The sequence below is a fragment of the Harpegnathos saltator genome, unplaced genomic scaffold, assembly GCF_003227715.2.
Source record: "Harpegnathos saltator strain DR-91 unplaced genomic scaffold, Hsal_v8.6 scaffold186, whole genome shotgun sequence".
Classification (NCBI taxonomy): Eukaryota; Metazoa; Arthropoda; class Insecta; order Hymenoptera; family Formicidae; genus Harpegnathos; species Harpegnathos saltator.
Genome location: NW_020229968.1, coordinates 30,957 through 38,695, shown reverse-complemented (window position 1 = coordinate 38,695; position 7,739 = coordinate 30,957).

Sequence of the window (7,739 nt, the reverse complement as noted above, 5' to 3'; positions counted from 1 at the left end):
AGAATACTACTTACTACAATTGCCGGGACAATGGCTTGGTGCTGGGCAGCTAGTTTCTCCGGCTCTTTATATTTAATTCCGTGCCTCTGCGCCCGGACTTTTCGCCTTTCAGCTATAAAAAAATAGCCCCTTATCCATATTGGTGGGGTATTATCAATATTTGGCTTACCGCGTTCGCATAAGCACTGAAAAGAAACAAAATATGAAAATAATACACACGCGCACAAAATTTTCGAATTACACTTTTTATATTACACTTACAACTATTGCGTACTCCTTGGGTTTATATCGCTTTTGTTCCATTTTATCACTGACTTCCTTTTTCACTTCCTTGTTGGACATGTTGACTGACTGACTGGCTGTCTAACGGTTGACTGTCTGCGGTACATTATTTCAGAGGTATTGCTGAATCGACGTGGTCGTTTATTTCCAAGAGATTTCGCTGAGGGGGGGGGGACGAACGATGCGAGAGATGCCCGTCGGCTGTTCCGAAAGTCGCTGTACATTTTTTTTCAGGGTGATTCGTTAAGGGGGGGGAGGGAGACGAATGATTCGAAAGATGACCGTCAGCCGTCCCGAACGGCGCGGTACATATTTTTCAGTGACTGATTGCATCACGGGCCCTTGTAATGAGATATCCGCAGGCCGGAATCTCGTTTCACGCGTACGTTCGAGTTCAAGATTGCACTTTTTGTCGAGGCATTCCATTTTCCTACCTACTTTGACCGAATGCGTTGCTGGAGGCCAACAATAAGAACCAGATTTTTTGCCTGCCTGCGTACCAAACATGTTGTTCACCGTCTTTGGTGTTCAGTTGAAAATAGGGGTTGAAAGTGCGAACAAATGGCCAAATGATTATATACAGAACCACGGAATATATAATGTGTCTTTATTTTTGTGGTTTCATTATATTGAAAATTTACATTTTTCGCTTTCGAGTTGCATTGTACGTATATTTCCGCCTGTGAATCGAGCACAACGAGGCAGTTTTTGTACATTTTGCAAACATTTTTATATTTTATACATTTATACATTTTTCGCTCATAGATACGTATATTTCCGCCTGTGAATCGAGCACAACGAGGCAATTTTTGTACATTTTGCAAACATTTTTACATTTTATACATTTATACATTTTTTCGCTCATATATATATATATATTTGTGTGTGTGTGTGTGTGTGTGTGTGTGTGTGTGTGTGTGTGTGTGTGCGTGCGTGTGTGTGCGTGTGTGTGCGTGTGTGTGCGTGTGTGTGTTTGGCGAAACGGCGCTACATCGCGTCAGTCAGAATGATAGCCGGCAGGCGCATGACGTACGATAATTACGCCAACGTGACGACCGGTGAAGGGGCGGAGACACAGCGGCGACCGAGAAACACAGCCGCGCTCTGACTGGTCTGAGTTGGCGAGCTGGCCACCATTTTCTGCGGTCGCCATTATAGTCTCGATGCCGGTCATTAATAACCTAATCTTGCTACCATCGCTGACAGCTCTCTCTCTCTCTCTCCCTCTCTCTCTCTCCCTCTCTCTTTCTCTCTCTCTCTCTCTCTCTCTCTCTCTCTCGATGACGGACAGTTGACTGTTCGGTGAATCATTCTAGCGATTGCTGGTTGCATTTGGTTGTTGTAGAAGCTACATCGCCAACACCGTCTATAGTTGCATGATGATAATCATCGTCAAACTTATGATAATCGGCATAGCAGGATCGTTCTTGACAGAAACGTCTCATGTTCATACCGTTCGGATACCACAATGTATACGCGTACACTACTAAACCGGTGTTCACAAATACACACGAAGTCGGGTTGTTTTGGCGGCAATTGAACTCCAGTCGCAAAATGCAATATTCCGATATTGATTCGTCGGGATGACCAAGTCGAGCGTTATCGACACTGTCGAATTTACGTTTGCAAATAGGCAACATGGAGCGCGCTGTCTCCTCCGCCTCGGCCTCACTGATTTCGCGATCCCCTCCTACTATTCCTACCTGGTCTATTCCGCGCAAATCAGGACACGTGTACGTATATTGCTGATTGCGACATTCGACGTGAAGACGTTTCGGGTTCATTATGTGGAACTTGTTATGCGGTATCCTGATGCTGAAATATGGAAAATCGTACCACGCTACGGCCGAGTTGAAACACAGATCGGTAAAACACCAGCCATTATAATGCGATTCAATTTCGTGCACAAGTTCTCACGCGCCTCGCGCAAAAACTCGCCGTTGTATGTCCACACGACGCCATGCGCATCCAAAGCATCGTTGCGTGCGGTCACTAGGTTCCGCGCGAATCTCATATACGCGGGTGACCATTCGGCGTTTCGAAAGAACGTTTGCCTCTGATCCACCGGACGTTCCGCGCTGAGATCCGTCGTTACGACGACTCTCCGATCGTCCGAAGTTAGATGATCTACATCGTCGAAGACTTCATTGTGCTCCATCACGCTGCGTCGTAAGTCGTCCGGGTCCACGAGAAAGCCGATCTCTTGCGCGAAGGCGCTCCCATCGTTCCACGATTGCGACATGTATTGCACCAGCACACGGTCGTTCACGAGACCTTGCACGGATACATGGAGCGTCATGCATGCGTTGGGCAAAGTACCGCCGTTGTTGGCCAAGTAATCGCGGTCTCGACGCACGCCGATGTGCACGTATTGGAACTCGCGTTTCTGCCGAAGCATCAAGTTCTCTTCGTCCACGGCGTCGCCGCAATAATACGCACAGTCGCCGCCGTTTAGCCCACCGAGATCGTTGTCACAAATCGAGTGTTGCTTGAGCGGACAAGGGCCGCATGGATTCGGCAACCACACGGTAATATGCTTATCGTCCTTTCGCTGATACTGCACAAAATCGCGAAATTTTTTGTCTACTTTGCTTGAATTGAGGGCCAAATCGTCGTCATGGCGCTTTTCGCCGTACAGCAGCGATGGCCATTCGGCAAAGGTCGCCTCACGGCAATACGGACCGATGCGATGCTCGTCGTATTCGTCGATCCAGCCGTCGTCGCACTCGCACGAGCCGCTCACGAACGGATCGATCAGCGACGCTCGCGAACGTTCGTCCAGTCTACCGTGCCCGTTGCAACCGACATCTCGTGAACACGATGAAAGCGGTCCACTCACGTTGATCATCAGATGCGGATACTTGCACCTGCACGCAAAATTGTACGAACTGTCCATGAAGTTATCGCATGTCGTCGCAACAATATCCAGTCTGCGTTGACGGCGCGGCACTCGCGTCGTGCGCGCCCCAGAGAGCTCTTTTCGTCGCCGGCAGTGTCCTGGTCACCGGCCAAGTTGTTCTGATCCCGCAAACTCCGAGCGAGACTATCACGCATACAGTAGCCCAAATGCGTCGCCGTGTTCGCCGGCAACACCACATCCCTGCCGTTCGACTCATCACGCACCGTCACCGACTCCGACACGTGCGCACATACTCGCATCGAAATGCGCGTCTCGATACATTCAAAGCACGCAATGTAGCCGTCGTCTACATTGCATTCCACCGATTGCGAAAAGTCATCGCAGTCTCGAGTGTCGATCGAGCGGCTGGGCAGCGTGATGCCCCTTCGGCTGAACCGCGGCACTCGCTTCTCGGCGAACGCGTCGCGCTCGCGCCGCCATTCATCATCATTCGTGTTATTATTCGTTAGCATCGCTAACGTCATTGTCGCTGTTTGCCCGCCATTCTCATAGTCTCGTTGCCGCCGCCGTAGTCGCTCGAGTCGGCGCGGGTTAGCTGTCAACGTGCGGATACGCCAAACCAAAATCGCTAGAGCTATTATGCACAATGTGCCGAAAATCGCCACAACCGCGATCGTCACGGCCACGTGTCGCAGTTTTCCGTCGTGCGTGCCGGACGCAGGCGTTCGAGCTCGTTTTACCCCCACGCAACTGTTGTTCTTCCAGTCGGGATGAGGATGAATGGGCGACTGCATTACGCCGGCACTGGAGTATACAGGGTGGCCCACGTAAAGTAGTACAAGTCCATAACTTTAAAAATATTTATCAAATCAAAAAATTGTTCGTCAGGAAGTTTCATGTTTTCAAGAGGCCTATCTAACTATATAAACGTAAAAACGCTCCCGCTTCTCCTTTAAGGGGAAACGGGGGTAACTTCATAATTTTAAATAGAACCCCCTATAAAACGTTGTATATTTAGATTCTACGGGAAAAAACAAGTAAATCTTATCTGAAATATTTGTTTGGAAAATGCTTCTATCAAAAGTTATGCTATCAAAAGTTATAAGCATTTAAACCTTTAGCGATCTCATTCATGATCGAACTCCATTGACACAAAGTTGCGTTCGCGATACAACAAAAAGAAAAAAGACCTTAGGGTAACATAAACGCAATTAACATATGTTACGTCCTGCAGATTTAACTAACAAAATTTTCTTTTCCTCTCGCGGATTTATATTCTCCTAATATAACTATAATAGGAATATATACATATATAAATATAAATTAGGAAACAGACCCATCTGGCGAACAGCCGTCGCGCCAAATAAAAGGCGATTCGGGAAAATTCCATAACAGGAAACAGTGCCCTGTTGTAAAAATCTATGTCTTCGTTTAAAGTTTATATCTGGGTAGTGTTCGCCAAGTGTGTCCGTCGTCCTAGCTATAAAAATTTGAAACTCCGCGCTAACAAACCTTCAGTGAAACAAAGCAACTCAGAGCATTCCTGCTCTAAAACTTGAAACTTACATCTTCCCAATCCAAAACCATATGTGCCCTATCAGTCAACCACCAAGCCTACTTCACTGATGGTTATAAATTCTTATTTCAACCCTTGATTTACGGCATTTTGATTTTTTCCAGCCGGCCACTTGTATACATTTCTCTATCTCAAGAATCCACCACCTCCACGCTTGTCGCGCCTAATCCATTCAGCTAATCATATCATATCCACCTAAAACTATGAGACACCCACGCTCCACCCTTTAGCCCTTCCATATTCATATCTCTAAAAACTAACCGTCTCCTCCCATGATGTCTTTTAACTTCATCCTTAATTTCTAATGGCTGAGACTTTTTCCCACTAAGACCAATTCACCCCTTCCTCAAAGGCCATCTCTCTACCCACCCTGATAGCTTCTGCCTCCGATCATTGATATAAAAACCGCGGTAATCCGCCTCCGCGACACTACTCTGAGAGACAGAAGAACACGGAAACGAAAAAGCTCAGACTTGCACTCTCACGCAGATATTCAGAACTCAGATATTCCGAACTCGGATATTTAGATCTTGAGCATTAGAACTCAGATTCAAATCTTCAGAATTCCAGTTCATTCAAATATTTAGTATTCGAATATTTAAGCATTCGGATTTTGGAAAAGTGCGGGCTTCCTCTTTATATAAGTGAACGACTATTTGGTGCCTCAATCGGAATACGAATATTGGAAACGAGAACACCTACGCAGATCTGCGCCATTCTCACTTCTGCTTGTGTCAACTCATCCTGAATCAGTAGTAAGTTTCATTTTCTTTACTTCCACCTTTCCTACTTCTATTTTATTTATTCCACCCTTGTTTTGAAATCCGGTTTTAGTGGGCCATTACCGTCATTCAGTGGTATCCATCCAACAGGACCTTCGTTTCTTTGAGACGGTGTACGAGACTAGAGATCTATATGAATTCGAACATCATTTGCAATATCTCCGTTCCATTATAAATATTTCACTTGAAACAGACTTTCACCCAGACCCGACACTCCTACCCCCTTTTCTACTCCGACGTCTACCTATTAGTCCTCCCTCGTCTCCCCCACGCGCATCCACTCCTTCTACCCCTTCAATCTCTTATTCTCCTGTCTCTTTTTCCGAACTATCCACTCCTTTAAATTCGCCATACCACTCCCGTTCCCCTTCACCTGATTAACTTCCTATTCCTATTCTTTCTCTTTCCATTCCTTCTTCTTCTAATCCACACACACATACACACATATATACACACACCATCATTCAATTAAATTGTCATAAACCGCGCCGTAATACCATTCTATTGTTATATTTTAAGCCGCGCCATATATCATTTTGTTATCTTACTCATTTTAATAAATCTGTTTATATTTCATTCTTTTTTCCAATTGATTTCAAAATCACATACACCCTTCCAACAGTCAACTCATGGTCCTATCCCCGGTAAAGGGATTCGCGTCCCTGACCGAAAAACGGACCGCTCGTCGTACGTCGGTGCCCGAGTAAAGGGACCCGTCGGGTCCCTGACCCGTTCACTGACACGCGTGTACGAACGAGGTTCGCCTTACTCGCGAACGAAAAGGTTGCCTTCCTCCTCTAGGACGTAACACATAAATAAACGCATTTATCGGGAAGCGGGTCTGTGATCTGTATTTACGTTTCCCCGATAAATGTGTTTATTTATGTTTCTTTCGGTTAACATCAAGTATACACTCTAAGGTCTTTTTTATTTTTGTTGTATCGCGAACGCAACGTTGTGTCAATGGAATTCAATCATGAATGAAATCGCTAAAGGTTTAAATGCTTATAACTTTTGATAGAAGCATTTTCCAAACCATTTTTCAGATAAAATTTACTTGTTTTTTCCCGTAGAATCCAAATATGCAACGTTTTATAGGAGGTTCTATTTAAAATTATGAAGTTACTCCCGTTTCCCCTTAAAGGGGAAGCGGAAACGTTTTTATGTTTTAGTTAGATAGGCCTCTCGAAAACATGAAACTTCCTTACGAACAATTTTTTGATTTGATAAATATTTTTAAAGTTGTGGGCTTGTACTACTTTACTACGTGGGCCACCTTTTTTTATAACGGTGGGAAAATCCATCATGGATATCCCCGCCTCTTGGGGGAGGCGGGGATTATGTGAGACTCCTACTCCCCAAAAACACATCGGGGTGTCTACCGATCGGGCCAAAGCGGGGGAGTGAGGGGAACTGCGCCTGCATTCCCTCCCCGACCCTCCACATGAGCCACCCTGTACTTGAGAGCGATCGTTTCGTCGCCTGCTGTTTGACACGCCAAAAAATATTAGGATCTTCCACTTACAATAGCCATGCCCCCTCTCATCTAGCATTTTTGATCTTTTGGCTCGACGAGCGCACTTCCAGCCAGCTCTCGCTATCGCAGAAGGAGTCAGTCGTTTGCAAGCAGTCATCATGGAATATTTGGGTGGATACATATCGATTTACGATAAAAGTTTGAATTATTATGTGCCTAATAACTTCGATTGGACATATAGCAATGAAGAGTTCGCGACAATTGTGAGTAAGCTACAGTGAATTGTGAACCGTAACCGATAAACGTGTGTGTGTATGCGCGCGTGAGTGTTATATAATAATTTTGTTCCGTATGTTTTCAGTGCCTTTGCGATCAGAGTAAGAGAAAAATAACATTGCCGGAGGAGGTGCCTGGCTATTTTAACATCGATGACCGGCAAGCTATCCGGGCACAGAGGAAGGGTACAAAACTACAGCCCCGTCGGCATGGGAAACGATACCTACGGGAATGTGCTGTTGTCCCGGCAGTCGTAGTAAGTACATTTATTTTTATTCACGTTGGAGCACGCGCGCGCTTAATTGTAATCCTGCAGTAATTGGCAATATTTTCGCAATCGACGCTAAATCGTAGTTAATTTCGTTAAATCTGTAGCTGCTATTGCTCGAGCTACAAGTACGATTGACAATCAACAACAACTGCGGAATACAATTAAGTGCGCGTGACATATTACAAGTAATTTTTAATATTTTTTTGTTTGTTACA